Below are 16,908 nucleotides of genomic sequence, written 5' to 3'. Positions count from 1 at the left end.
ATTAAGGATTTACCCTAATTGTAACACTATATAGAGATCTTATTCTTGACAAAAATCGGCCACTAGGATCACACTAGAAAGTGAAGAAGAGGGCTAGCCGATTTCATGAAGTGTAGAACTCTCTCAAGTTATTCTAAGTGTTTTGATGATTGTGATTCCATTTGAGGCTTCCACACTATTGGGGCTAGGCACTCAAGCTTCATGAAGACTTTCTACATCAAAGAGGTATGTATTCTATCTTGTTACACTCATTGTTTTATAATACCTTGGATGTTCTTATTTGCATGTATAATAGAGAAAACATAGATCCAAGGTATTTAGGGTTGCATGTATACTTAGGAGTGTTAGAATGCTCAAAACCCAATAGGAAGTTGCTACTGCTGCAGCTACGGAAGCATTCAGTGCTACAGTATCGATGACCGGAGGCGGAGGAGGTGGTGGTGCAGGATTATTCCTGGGAGATTTGCGAGGAGGCATTTTTCAGCTATAAGTTTATAAAGATAAGAAAAATGGTAAGAATCGATTTGTAAGCAACGTGAGAGTGACACATGGACTAACTAACCATACCCAACAGTTGAATGAGTGTTTGAAATCACAATAAGAAATATTAGTAGGAAAGCACAAGTGTATAGATTTTTCCCACAGATTAGATAGATTTCAATAATACTGGTATTACTAATGTAATAAGTTCCAGGAAAATCGACCTAACAGTAGGTCTTACATCATACCATATAGAAAAAGTTTGACAGTTCTTAGATTCCTGATTAGAGTACTGAAAGTTAGGAATATTTTACAAACAAGTGCTACTTAGAGCACAGATGTTAAAGGCTAATCCTTAACCCAAAAGATAATGATGTACTAGACATCATCTAACGGCGATGAGTATTCCTCGGGAGAACCCTGAGGTCTCTCATTTGACAGACCACCTCTTGAAGGTGTCGCTCATGAGCCCTTTGACGAGCTCGGAGTTCCATGACTTCTGCTTGAGAGGCAACCAGATGTTGCTGTAGGGTTTCATTGGTTCTTCGGGTCCGTTCCATGTGTTCTTCAAGACGGCGAATGCGGACTGTGTTGACACCTGAGTTGGCATCAATCTCCATGACCTGGTCGATGGTTGCTCGACATTACGAGCTATTCTGCGGATAATGACAGGAAGAGCTCGGTCAGCAGAGCCACCATCGCTGACGTTGTAAAAGCTTCGGTCCCCAAAGTATGGTAAGGGTTGACCCTGTTCATTACTCCAGCGATTCAAGTTATCTACCCACAAGGGAGTGGGACCTGGAAAGCTAGTCGAGGGTTGTTGTTCGGGGGTTGACCTACTGGAGGTAGGTTGTTGACTTCAGGTTCGGAGTCGGATACATTAGAAAAGCCTTCTGCGAGGTGATCATCCAAAGGGATTGGATGCTCAACTTCGGGCTCTTCATCGATCCACCCGGCAGTGCCTTCATTTGGAAAGTATGGGTCGCCATGTTGGAATCCAGCCATTTAGATCTACGCGAGAAGAGAGGTATAAGAAAATTGTATACGTGTAACTAGTAGTACAAAATACACCTATAGTATTTAAAGTTTAAGTTCTACTGATCTTTTTGTGGCATTGTTGGTAAGTTTTTAGACTTGTTAACACATCACAACCATTCTAGGGCATATGCTAATCACTCCTCGGACCATCATAGTTGATCAGGCTATGCCATTCCCAGGACTGACCATACATCCCCTAGCTTACCTGTGATATTTAACAATCGTAATACTTTTCTTCTTGTCGTTGTGACACTGGTTTTAGTATGAATGCAGACTAGTATACTTAATTAACTATTTTAGTAGTTAAAGTATAGACTCTTGGTCAGAGTGTTTTAATCCAAAATGGGTTTATAGTTTAGTATATCTTTTATGGGTTGATATACTTGATTCACTACAAACAATGCTCTGATACCAATCTGTCACACCCTAAAACCAAGAATGGAGGAAACGTTCTGGGGCGGAGGACGTCATGTATAGTACCACAACACAGAAAATGTAAATAAGAAAACAACATCATCCATTGCATTAAATATAAAACTTTAATACAAGCGTGTTCTGTACAGTTTTAGACACCAAAAATATAATGTGAATCAAAATAATATGATGAGTCTTGAATGCGCTCCATCTTCTCAAAAGCTAGCATCGGTATCTGTCTACTGATGACTTGAGAATACAAGTTATTTTGAAAGAGTTTATTAGCATTAAGCTGGTGAATTCATAAGTGTTTTAGTGTCAGTGTTTGTTATTAAAAACGTTTGAACCTGTCGCAAGTATAAGTTGTGACATGTATGTAAGTGTTTGTAAAAGTTTGAATGTCTCAGAAAAACCTATATTTTCTGTTAAAGTAGCCTTCTACCAAGGCTTAACTGTTTTGTATGCTCATTTGATGTAAAAGTGTGTAATTTCCCAAGTGTAACTATCTTTTAACAAAATATAGTTTGTACATTAAAGTTTAAGTGAGGTAATCACCAAAATGTAATGGGTAAATCATTGTAGTACTGTAATTTTGTTTTATAGGAACTACTGTTGTACTAACTACCTTAAACCGGATTTATATTAAGGTATAATGTGATAATTGCACCATACTATTGACTGATAACAACAGGTCCGGCTGTAGCTAGCAACAAGGTGTAGGATAGTCAATCCAGTATAGATCTATACGCAAACTCAACGCTCTCCCTCCAAGAGAATTCTAGCTACAACTCAGGCCATGACATTTAAGGCATGCTCCGATATAGTGGATCACAATTGTTAACGTGTTCATGTATATGTAATGTTTCTCATTCTAGTATAGTTGTATATGTCCTGTTTCTAGTATAGTTGTATATGTTCTGTTTCTAGTATAGTTGTATATGTTCTGTTTCTAGTATAGTTGTATATGTACTGTTTCTAGTATACTTGTATATGTTCTGTGTTACCCCGATGGTAACTAGCTATCGATGTATTGATAAGTATGAATATGGAAGTACTATTATGTCTATACATGTATATATAATATATAACTAATATTGAAACAACCCTCGGATGGTCACCCGAAATCCCACCAGTCCACATCTCAGTGCGCGAAAAGGAAATAGGGCGGATGGCCTTCCTAAGCCCTTTAAACATTACTTATATATCTATACATATATGGGCATGCAATTTATAAGTAGTAAAACGAAGTTTAAATAAAAGCATTTGATAAGTAAAAGAGTTTGTAAAACATTTTGAAGTAAAACAGTTTGAACAGTGATAAAATCATTGGTTTCGTAGTTATTAATCACATGTGATTAATCAAATCACATGTGATCGAAACAATAACAATAAGTATTTAACTTGTATTCCCCCCCCCCATAAAGTATTTAAACATTTAAAATCATTTCAAAGGTTGATTTAAGGGGTATGAAGTCACTTGGAAGTTTGAAGATAGCGAGATCGAAAATCGGGTAGAGTAAAAAGACCGTTTAAAATCGAAAATCGGTAATCTCGGGAGTAAAATCAACCCTCGGGACTTGAGCAAAAAGACCAGAGCTTCGAGTTCGAACGGGCACGGAAATCAAGGCAAGATCGTGAGAGAAAGAGAGAAAATGAGAAAAATTTTCGGAAAGGCTCGCATCCCTTTTATAGGGGTGCTGAACCGCCTCCGTACGCGGGGCGTACGGGCGTACACAGCGTGTACCCATACGTCATCGCTTACGTATATCGGATGGGGCAAGTCGGATGGGACGGCGGGTCAGATGGGGCGACGTGGACGATCCGAGGCGTTGGCCTTGACTACGTGGGGCGTACGAGGCTACGCGGCGCGTACTTCGGCCCTAGGCTGACTCCCCCTTCGGATATTACTAAGAATTTTTAATACAAATTATATATAAATTAATTATCAAACTTCAAAAATTCATATCTCCTTCGTACGAACTCCGTTTTCGACGTTCTTTATATCCCCACGAAGGTGAGACTACGATCTACAACTTTCATTTAGATGCCGTTGGCAAATTCCGAAATTATTTTTATTATTTATTTATTAAAATGGCGTGATTAAGGAATTTCTTTAAAAATTGATAACTTCTTTATCTGACGTCGGTTTTTGCCAGACTTTTTACCGCTGAAATACCATTGTCGAGACCTTCGATTCTCGTTTAGGACATTCCGGCCAAAAGTCGCTCGATCTCCGATTCGAGTTTTTAGTTGTCTGTTGCTAAGCCGAACTTGGAAAAATCATAACTTCAATATACGAAGTCGGATTTGGGCGTTCTTTTTACGTACGATCATGGTTTAATGACATTTAAACATAGAAGAAATTTAAATAGGAACTTTTTGGACTTTTTAATATCGAAGTTAATTTTTATTAACTCAAAAGTGGTTACAATACTTGACTTTTTAGGTCACTACAAAGAGTTGAAATATCGCATTGTCACAGTTCTATGAGTTCTCATTTTGAACGCATAAAAATCAAAGCACCTTGATCAATGAAAGGTACATTGATATGAGAAAGGTGAGATGCTTAAATACTTGGAAGACGTGGTGGGCAGCTGTGCTACCATAAGGCAAGAAATCAAGATTATGAAAGTTCGGTCCATATGAGTTTGAATTTGTCGTAAACTTTGGTTTTAACAAATTCACATGGATAGAAACACATACACCGTTTAAAATCTAAGTGTCATAAGATTTCCTCCTTCATGAAAATGATTGTGAGGAAATGCTTTCACTAAGAAAGGTTTTAATAAGATAGTGATTGTAAAATTGCATTCTCGAATTCGATTATGGTCATGGTATCCCTTTCCATGATTTGAATTGTGAGGTTTGGCAATGAGTCTTAATTGTTTAAGACACACATATGAACTATCTAAGGCAAAGGTGTACAAGTTCAAGAAGCCTTGATAAAAGATTATCAAAGCACTAAGTATTAGAAACATGAACTTAAGTAATTCAATAAGTATTGTTAAGATGTTTATGAATACATGTCGAAGCTAGTGGGAGCATAAGTGTTATGTTTTATAATAATCATCATGATAGTGGGAGCATAAAAGTTATGATTGTATGATTATTATGGAAAGTATTGCAAGTTGGCAATATTAATTATAGAAAATAAGAGTTATACCTTGCAAAGTCGTAAGGGTTGTATAGTTGTTTTTCTATAATTAAGGGAGAGAATATTATGCTTCATTTCAAATCTAAAGGATTAGGTTGTGAAATGTTGATAAATTTAGTCAAAGGTACATAGTGTGTTCTTAAAATTTCGATTATGATTACGGCATTCCTTTTCACAATTCTAATTTTGAGAACATAGCGAATAAAACATTATGTGTCATGTCCCATACGCTTTGGGTATAGGATCGATTGCAAATGCTTTAATATTTGACCATTCTAAAATTTTCCAAATGTCTAGCGCATTTAGAGGGAAAAGGGACTAGAATCGGTTTTGACTAAAATAATTAAACAACTATCAAAGGACAATCCAAAGTTCGACGAGGATTGGTTGCTTGTGAGTAGTTGGAAGCATGGTATTGAATGGACCATATCGACCTTATTATAAATAGAAAAGATTCTATGAGTTGTCATATGGAAAATATGGAAGCGTGTCCATATTGGGAATTGAATATTGAAAATCTATGTCTAGATTAGAAACTTTTATGCAAAAGGATGTTCAAAGGAATGTACGTTGAGTAAGAGACATCATATCTAAGGAATTGTCTTGTAACAATCTCCGTTAGAGGACTTTGTAATATCATTGGCTATAGTCTTTGTGACTTTGGTGCAGTGACATTATGAAAGGATGATTCAATAGAATGTTAGAATCTAGCATATTCTATAAGTAGCAAGAATTTGATATTCTTTCACTTATGAAAAAGGATTTGGAGTGATGAAATGAGAATGATTGGAAATGTGTTCAATGTGATCTATTTCACAAAGTAAGAACCATAGGTGAACATTGTGTGCATGCTAGGAGCATGGGATAAGTGTTGTAATTCAAGTAAGAAGTTGATTACCCGAAATGAAAAATAATGCGTAATCCATATGGTGATAAATAAAGGTGTTTTATTTATGCTCAAAGGGTTGAGGCCATATGGGATTCGTATTATTCTTGTGTTTCGCTTTGCATGTTTTGACTTCCAGAATAATTGAGTTTATTAAGAATAATCGAATTATTCAAACGGGCCATAGTCATTCATATGTTGGAAGTAGGTATGAATGAAGACTGTCGTGAATTGGTGTGTGGATTGTCTAAAAGAGTATTAGACAGAAGAAAATGTTTGCTGCAACATTCATGAGTGCTTATGAATATGAATTTGAGCATTGGATTAAACCCACGTTCACTTGGATCACTTCATGAATTGTATCACGAGTGATTGGTGAGATGATAACATCTTATATTCTTGAAACCGAGATGTGTGAGTTGTATTTTGCTAATTGGTTGCACATTGATAATATGTAAATGCACCAGTAACTTGGTGTTATAAAACATATTGTTGTGTGTGATTCGGTAAGTGAGTGCAAGAAAGCATTGTATCAAAGCTTATCCGTTCCTTTTCTTTCAAAGTAGGATAAAAGCGATATCTTTTGGGCCCCTCGATGGTTTAGTGATGACAAACGTAAATGCTCGGCCGGGCTAGGGCTAATTTGATTTGTTCAATTAGTCAGTCGTCATAAATCGAGAATCGAGAAATAGTACAAAGAGAATGATTAGAAATCATGTCTTATACGATATCTAGAATGGAGGAATATATGATCCTTTATCTTAAGGACACGCGTATCTGATAGGATCAGAGTTGACAGTGGCTTGGGAAAGCTACGATTGCAGATCAGGATCTGAAGTCATACGCATAATAGTTATTAGACTTATCCAAGTGGGAGACTGTTGGGTTAGTGTCTAAGTCCATAACTATTTTGGTATGTACTTGACCCGATGGTGCATGGTCCTTTTGGGTTGCCTTCACCAAAGCAACTTGATTGGAGAAATAAATAGAGAGAGAGGTTATTATCATTTATTAGTATGTTATAAGAATAATATATTAAAGGAGAAATCATATTTGTTTAATTAATATTGGTTAATAATTAATTAGGAATTAATTTTGTGATAAAGTGTAATTAATTAAACTAGAGGGGCTGATTTGTAATTATGTGATAGTTACAAAATAAGGTAAGGATTATGTTAAATATAGGGTGAACGAATTTAAGGAGATAATGCCTTAGAATTCGACTAGGATAAGGGTTTCTAAGACTTATCTTATGGTTACTTGGTGGGCAAGCAACTAGATAAGGATAAGGACTAAAACCCTAATCTTTACACCTATATAAACCCCCTAAGGCTCATGAATTCGTCTAAGCCTTCCCAAGAAGTCCTAAGGATGAATTCCTACCTCTCTCCTCTCTCTTTATAACTTCTCCATTTGCTCTTGGTGTTTGTAAGCCATTAGAGGAGTGACACTTATGACTCTAAGCATTCGAAAGTCAATTCAAGGAGGAATTGGGATTGTTATTGCTACGTAACAATCAAGGTAACATTATAAACCTATTCTTATGTTAATATGATCACTTGAATGCTAGAATTAGGGTTTATAGTCTTGGATAACCTGCATGTACAATAGAGAAACCTAGATCCAAGCATTAGGGTTTGTATGAGCACATAGGATGCATTATGACCAAAACCCATCAATTCACACTATTGGTGCTTGGCCCTCAAACTCTTTAAGAATCAAACTCATCAAAAAGGTATGTAACTTCATCTAATTCTTTTGTGTTTAAAAGTACCCCATGCCATGTTAGATAGGTTATGAACCTTGGAAAATTATTATTTTGCATGTATTTAGACAAACATAGATCCAAGGTTTATTAGGGTTGAATGCACACTTAGGAAGTGTTAGATTGCTCAAAACCTAACATATATATGAACAAAAGCAAGACGTGTCTTCGATGTACTCTGTCTTCGACAAAAGGATCATCGGGTACATGTCTAATGCGGACCTGAGAATAAAAGCATTTTAAAAATCAACATAAAGCTGGTGAGTTCATAAGCGATTTTGTTTTGAGAAAATGTACGAGTTTCCTTTTGGTTTCTGAAAATGTTATGACCCAAGAAAATCCCATATTTTCGTAAAAGTAATGTTTGGTTATCTGTTATGTTACACAGTTCTGGGTATGTTCAACTGTTATCCCAGGAAAATCCCATATTTTCGTAATGTAAAAGATGTATACTGAAAACCTGGTTATCCTTGTAAAGTGTGTGTTAGTTCACCAATCCCAAAATGTAATGTAAAAGATGTACGCTGAAAATGTATTAGTTTTAACATGTTTATAAAACTAATAAATACCATGTAAACTAGTTACTAAACCCATTATTACTAAAAAGTAAATCTATGTTATCCAAATTGCGGGTTCCATAACCATACAATAGACTAGATATGACAATATGTAGTCGACATCATCTTATGACTTTCGTCACCCTTGAACCTTTCGGTTCGGCTGTAGCTAGCAGCCAGCTGTGGGGTAGTCAACCATGTATAGATCTATACACTCAAGTCATGCTCTCTATCTAAGAGATCTGGTTACAGGGGCGGTCCTCCACTCGCGTATCTCTATGGAGTGTTCTCCGAGGACCTGTCTCCAATTTATAGGAATAACAAATTTACTAGTAATAATGTTGAGAGATCAAATGACTATCCTCTACTCGCGTATCTCTGTGGAGTGTTACCGAGGACAAAGCAATGTTCTAAGTTCAAATGTTATGCATTTAACTGATATAATGTGGGAAAACATTTGTGAAAATATAAAATACAATGATTTATAATGCTTTTTAGAAATAATATGATAATGTATTCAATAGTTTCAAACGGTTTCTTGTTACGACTGTCAGTGTTAAAAGCATATGTAATATGAAACACAACATATATAAAACAAGTTTTGAGTACAAGTATTACTTGTACTTTGCTTGTATTCCCCCCCCCCCCCTGAAAACAGTGAAAACATTGAAAATGGGTAGGGGTATGAACTCACCAGACGAGAAAACGTGTCGGTTTGGATGCTATGAGTCAGTTCGGGGCTTGATAACGCGCGAGGTTCCCGTGCAATATGAAATGGTGTACAAATGTATCTAAGTAGACTTTAAATTACTAATTAGACATGATTATACACTCCAAGACGCGAAAACACTTCAAATCAAGTGTTTGGAGTGACTCGAGTGACATCTACGGACGTATATGGCTTGGATAATGAGTTTACTCTTCAAGAGTAAACTCCTTAGGGAGTTTACGACCCTAAACACCACACCTACATGACTTCACGACTATAAACTCATGAGTGGTGTTTTTGGATGCTAAATGGCCTTGAAACACATGGGGTTAAATCTAGGTTTGGCTTTAAGGCATTGGAAAGTATTTTGAACATTTTAAGGACTGTTAGGGGAGTATACGGCAGTAAACTATGTGTTTACATCCGTAAACTCTTATGTGTCCATTCACAAAGTGATTTGGTGGTCCTAATTCAATCACATGTGATTCCAAGTCATTTTACAAGCCAAGGGGTGAAGTTTGGGCACCATTTGATCATGTTTTAGGAGTTTATGGCTGTGAACACTCCAAAAGGTGGTTTTCATCAAGTTTAAGGCCCCTAAATCGATTGTGGTTGATTCTAGAATTTATTCCAAGGCCATTGGTGTGTTTAAGTGGCTTTTAAACACTCAAATGTGAGTTTACTCTCCATGAAGGTGATTTTACTACCCAAGCATGTTCTTGGGCAGTAAACTCATGTTTACTTCTCAAAAATGATGTTCAAGGTGTTCTAAGTCCAAATTTGTAAGCCATTAAGTCATATCTAAGTCCCAAAGTTGGTTTGGAAGGGTTTAAATGCTCAAAAACCCTCTTCACATGTGTTTACGGCCCAAGCATGTTCCAGGGCCATAAACTCATGAATATGGTCCTTTTCCAAAGATTAAACACGAATTTGAAGGCTAATGGTGCTATACTATGAGTTAGGGAAGTTACCTTGATGAATTTCAGCCTTAAATTGATGTTTTTGGACCTAATTCTTTGGTTTTAGGAGAGAGGTTAGAGAGAGAGTAGTTAAAGAGGGAAAAAACTTCAAATGGAAGCTTAAACCACTTTAAATAGGTTCTAAGTTGTGGACACAGTGGAATTCTACCCGATACCGACGTTATACGATGCTTTTGGTTGCACCTGATTAAGTTACCGTAACCTGATATGGTCGATTCTAAAATGTTTCCGATTACTAATATGGAGTGTTAATATGAGTTCTAAACATGTTTAGACACTCATTAAGTCATAATATAAGTCCCACAATTATGACTTAATTTAATGACGTAACGGAAACAAAATAAAAAACGACGAATATATTAACAAAAAGGGTTACAAATAATGGAACGAACTTCGGGTTATCACAGGAACCAAACGCGACCCCAACAATTTCTTGCAATCCGTGTAATTCACATTAAAGTTATATGATCATGTATACCAAATATAACTATCACTAATTGATTAGTGATTCATTGATATAATTAGATCCTGTTTGTGTGTTCTCATGCTATAGCAACTTAACTTCTTTGTTATGTTCTGTTTTGGTATTGTTTGATTCTCTTCACTGTTTGTTCTGTTATGGTACTGTTTGATTCTCTTCACTGCTTGTTCTGTTATGGTACTGTTTGATTCTTTGTGTGCTTCATTATACTAGAAGTAATGAATAGCATTCTCCTAAACTATACCTATAATAGTTTACTAACCTTCTACCTGGACTGTTACTGAAAAGACTCATTTATCTACTAAGTTATGCTTATACTTTAAAAACAGAGTTTTATATAACCATAAAATAACATAACTTTAAATGAGTTCTTAAATGTTTTGACAACTTATAAATAACATAAGTAACATTTTGAAATACGTTTAACAACAAACATTTACACAATTATCAATGTGTTCAGCCTGTATTCCCCCCCCCCCCTTAAAACAGTTAAAATAGGTAAATGATTTATTACAGGGTATGAACACTCCTGATGTGGGTGTTTCAAACGGGTATGCGCGTATGGATGAGAAGTTCCACGAATGAAGTCCGGAGACATAATAAGTCCTAAATGATATATAAGGACACATATTGGCATGAATATAGTGTTTATAAATAGCTATATGAAAGGAAACACCTTCTAGGACCAGGAAAGACCTTGACCAAGTGTTGGAATCACATGTGATTCAACAAAGGAAGGTAAAATGGCACACACATGAGTTTACTACCACGGGTTTATGGCCCAAGGGATTTTACGGCTGAAAACTCATGGTTACTCATGTGTAAGTGCCAGTTTAAAGGATAGGGGAGGATTTAGTAGGACATCCCCAATTTCACAGCCAGAAAAGACCGGTTTTATTTATACTTTATTTCAAAATCAGAGTAACCTTTCAATAAAAGAATTGCGGAATTTGTCCCAAAATAATAATATGATCAAGATTTATCAAAAGCATTTCCTTAGAAATGTATTTCATTAAAATACTTGGGATGTCATGTTCGATACAATACATAAGTATAAACAGTACATTATAAGCCTTACAACAGTTATTTACAACTAATGGCCTATAATCCAAAAGACCCTCATCATCATCATAATTATGCTCTGAGTCCACTACCTGTAAACAGAAAGCTGAGTTGGTCAGGCTTGGGAGCCTGGTGAGCATATAGGGTTTTCAACCCACAAATAATAATAAATTTATTAATTTCATCGATCAACAATAAATTTATTAATTTCATCAACCAACAATAACCCTGATTACCCATTCCCGTTATCCTCACTTTACATCCCTAAACACCTATACAAAGGAGCTAGTCTAAGGATTTTATCATCAGGATGGACACTACTACTAAGGGGGTTCCTCAATAATAAATGTCCTAAAGGCAACCATGAGGGGGATGGAGTACACCGGTGAACACGTCGTTCACAACACCTACAGGTTGCGAGCCTACTAGGGTTCCACTGGACTGTCTAGAAGGGTTCGTAGTCATCGTCCATACTCTGCTAGATGACTGGAACAACAACAACATCGATGCCTCTCAGCATTTTAAAACACGTCAACTATTTCGTCTACCCATGTTTTACCCAACACATTTGTAGAAAAAATACATATACAGTTTATAACTTGTATAAAACATTGTATTCAACAATCATCTCAAATAAACAATCAATATAATTACACATAACATGTATTTTATAGAAAATACTTCATATCTATGTGTAACATGAAAGTGACTATAGACTCACTTGATTTGATGATAATCGGACAACAATTCGTTCCTTAAAATGATCGTTTATGATAAAACCGGGAGTTTTATTGAGAAACCGGCTCTGCAATAGTTGGAACTTCAAAACCAAAAAGATAAAATTTTCCGGGTTTTCGGGCACTTCGGGACGTATTCCGGGCTTTAAAAATGATATCGGGGCTTCGGGGGAAGTCAAAATAGTCAAAATATAAGTTTAGGGGTGAAAAATGACATTTTCTAATTCTAGCCGGGAGATGTCGCAGCCCCCTATTTATAGGGTGTACGAGACCGAGGGCTTCGTGGCTGAGAATGCTCCACGTAGCAGTTGTGAGGTTCGGATACGGAAGGAAGACGTGGCAGCGAAGGGGTGAGGCGCGTGGCAGCAGTGAGGCGAGACACGCAGGTGGGCTACGAGGCTCAGGCATGGCCATGCGAGACTCGGACACGTGGAGGCTACGAGGCAGCTTCTAATTGGCCGAGACTTCGGTCCGAGGGAATAGCGACACGCGTTGGATCTGGATTTGGCCACATCTTCGGTGATGCAACATCTTCGTGCGAGGTGACGTGGCCAGCTACTGTTCATGCGAAATTTTTCGAATTTTGAACCCCGAACTTCTAAAATCCATAAATTTCGCATACGAGCTCCGTTTATGACGTTCTTTATATGCACATGTAGCTAAAATTACACTCTACAACTTTCGTTTAGACTTCGTCCGCTAATTTTGAATTTAATTTTAATATTATTATTTTTAACAGGCCGGGACAGGAAAATCCATTAAAAATTCATAACTTCTTCATCCGACGTACGTTTTCGTCAGTCATTTTACCGTTGTACTACTACTGACGAGACCTTCGATTCTCGTTTAGGTTGTGTTGGCTAAATATTGCTCGATCTTAAATTCAAGTATTTAGCTGTCTACTGCTACGCTAAAACTTAGAAAAATCATAACTTCCTCATACGAAGTCAGATTTGGACGTTTTTTTATCAAAATTCTCGGTTTAACGAGTACTATGACTTTCGTTTAGATTGTTAAGGCTTAAAAGCACTTTATCGTAATATTCACTTTTTACCCTTCCCAGTGTCGTGTCGGTTTCGTCACGAAACGTCGACATGTCATAACTTCTTCGTTATAACTCGGATTTTGGCGTTCTTTATATCACCGGAATCCTTGTTTCGGCCACTACAACTTTCTGAAAAGATATCGGCTTTTTCTAATATTTAGTTTAAATGCTTATTTTCATTATTAATTAATTAAATTATAATAATTAAGCAAATAAGCATATAGTTCACATAATATTCACATAATTCCTCTTTATTGCTTCAAAATGAGTTACAAAGGTTGACCTAGACTATTACAACATTATTAATGCTTTTAGCCCAGAAACACGGGCGTTACAATTCTCTCCCCCTCAGGATGATTCCGTCTGCGGAATCACACATCAGCAAACAAATACGGGTAGCGACTCATCATGTCACTCTCCGTTTCCCAGGTGAGATTTGGCCCATTCGTATGTTTCCATTGCACAAGCACTAAATCGACCATCTTGCATCGCAACTTTTTAGTCTTACGATCAACGATTGCCTCTGGTTCTTCGATTAACCTCTTGCTTTCATCCAACCTTAACTTAGATATTGGAATTATGTTGGGAACATCTCCTGTGAACTTCCTTAAATAACACACATGGAAAGTGTTATGAATACCATTTAGTTCTTTTGGTAGTTCTAGCTTGTAAGCTTGATTCCCAATCCTCTAAAGAACTTTAAATGGTCCAATAAACCTTGGACTCAACTCTCCTCTTTTACCAAATCTTCTAAGTCCCTTCCATGGTGAGACTTTATGCAAAACCGAATCACCAACTTCGAATGTTATCGGTTTTCTTTTCTTGTCAGCATAGCTCTATTGACAATCCTGAGCTGCTAACATCCTTTCCCTAATCACTTTCAACTTTTCAGCAGTCTGATGGACTATCTCAGGTCCCATAAACTGCTTTTCTCCAGCCTCAAGCCAACAAGACGGCGTACGACACTTCTGTCCATACAAAGCGTGATAAGGTGCCATCTTTATGCTAGAGTGGAAACTATTGTTGTAGGAGAATTCTACTAAAGGTAAATGTTCATCCCAGTTACCTTGGAATTCCAGGGTACATGCTCTTATCATATCTTCACGTGTTTGCATTGTTATTTCGCTCTGACCATCAGTTTGTGGATGGTAAGCTGTACTTAAACGCAACTTGGTACCCATTTCCTCTTGTATACTTTTCCAAAATCGTGACGTGAAACGACTATCACGATCTGATACAATTGTTAGAGGAACACCGTGAAGTCTCACGATTTCCTTCATGTAAGCATTCACAAGCTTATCCATAAACCATTTTTCATTGGCTGCTATGAAGTGTGCACTCTTGGTGAAACGATCCATGACCACCCAAATCATGTCGTGACCACTCTTTGTTCTGGGTAGTTTAGTCACAAAATCCATGGTGATGTCTTCCCATTTACCCATGGGTATAAGTAAAGGTTCTAAACTCCCATATGGTTTCTGATGTTGTGCCTTGACTCTTGCACATGTCACACACTCGGCTACATACTTAGCAACATCGAGCTTCATCGTTAGCCACCAGTAATAGGGTTTTAAATCCCTATACATTTTCGTACAGCCGGGATGAATCGAATGCATGGTCTTGTGAGCTTCTTCCATCAGAACATCTCTTACTCCTCCTGTATTAGGTACCCAAATCCTATCTTGGTATACCTTCAACCCTTGGTTGTTTGTACCGAATACTAATGTTTTTCCCAAACGTTCTTCTTTTCAGTCATTCTTCTCTAAAGCTTCCTCATGAGCTTTCTTTATACTCTCCACAATTGTTGAGACAACCTCAATTCTCAACGCTCTTGGCCTTTTCTTTTCAAGGTTGACTTTCCGACTGAGAGCATCAGCAACAACATTTGCTTTACCAGGGTGATAAAGTATCTCACAGTCGTAGTCCTTGAGTAATTCAAGCCAGCATCGTTGGCTCATATTTAATTCATTCTGATTAACGAGATACTGGAGACTCTTATGATCATTGAAAAGTTTGCACTACGTGCCATAGAGGTAATGTCTCCATATTTTTAGAGCGAAAACTACCTCTGCCAACACCAAATCATGACTAGGGTAGTTCTTTTCATGCTCCTTCAGTTGTGTTGATGCATATGCTATCACTTTATCTCAGTGGGTCAGAACACAACCTAACCCAACTCCAGATGCATCACTATAGGCTGCGAAGTCTTCAACTCCTTCGGGTAAAGAAAGAATTGGTGCTTCACATAATTTCTTATTCAATTTCTCAATGGCTTCCTTATGCTTTTCACTCCAAGTATAAGTAGCTCCTTTATGGGTCAAGGATGTCAATGGAGCGGCTATCGAAGAAAAGCCTTGGATAAACCTTCGGTAATATCCAACTAATCCTAAAAAGCTTCGAATCTTCGTAGGACTTTTTGGTTGTTCCCACTTCATTACAGCTTCAATCATTGTTGGATCAACCATTATCCCATCTTCGTTGACAACATGAACCAAGAATTAGACTTCTTGAATCCAAAATTCGTATATGGACAACTTTGCATACAACTTCTTATTTTTCAGGACTTCTAGCACTTCACGTAGTTCATGCTCCTACTTGCTTTTCGAATAAATCAAGATGTTGTCTATGAATACTATCATGGATTTATCTAGGAGTGGTTTACAAACCCTACTCATCAAATCCATGAAAGTTGTTGGGGCATTGGTTAGTCCAAACGACATAACAAAAAATCATAGTGTCCATATCTCGTTCTTAATGCAGTCTTCTCGATATCTTGATCTCTCACTTTCAGTTGATGATATCCTGACCTAAGATCAATCTTTGAGAAGTAGCTCTAACCATGTAACTGGTCGGACATGTCATCGATCCTTGGAAATGGGTACTTGTTCCTTATCGTTACTTTGTTCAGCTCTCTGTAATCAATACACATTCTTGTGCTTCCGTCCTTCTTCTTCACGAATAACACCGAAGCTCCCCAGGGTGATGAACTAGGTCGAATGAAATCATTGTCCAGCAGCTCCTGAAGTTGTGTCATGAGCTCCTTCATCTCCGTCGGTGCTAATTGGTAAGGTTCCTTTGCTATCGGTGTTGTTCCTGGTAACAAGTCTATATGAAACTCCACTTGCCTATCAGGTGGTAATCCGGGAAAATCTTCGAGAAAGACTTATGTATAATCACAGACAACCGGTATATTCCGCACTTCTTTCTTCTCCTTCTTAGCATCGATTATGAATGCCAAGTATGATGCACATCGTTTGGACAAACATTTCATGGCTTTCATCAGGGAGATAATTCCCGAATTTACTCTGCATTTGTCCCCATACACCATAAATGATTCCCTTCTGGGTGGGTTTATCCTTACTATTTTCTTTCGGCATTGAATCTCAGCATCGTTGGCACTAAGCCAATCCATACCCAAAAAGATGTCGAAACCATTTAACTCTATGGGTAATAGCTCTTTGTGGAATTTGTTTTCGTTTAGGTCAATGACGATGTTCCTAATACGATTACTAATAGGTACGAATTTGCCACTGGCAACTTCTACAATCAGGGCATTATCAAGTTTTTCTACAGGTAATGCTAATTTCCCACCAAATTTAT

The sequence above is a fragment of the Lactuca saligna genome, chromosome 8 (genome assembly GCF_052625555.1).
Source record: "Lactuca saligna cultivar CGN05327 chromosome 8, ASM5262555v1, whole genome shotgun sequence".
NCBI lineage: Eukaryota > Viridiplantae > Streptophyta > Magnoliopsida > Asterales > Asteraceae > Lactuca > Lactuca saligna.
Note: the sequence above shows the minus strand (reverse complement) of the source record.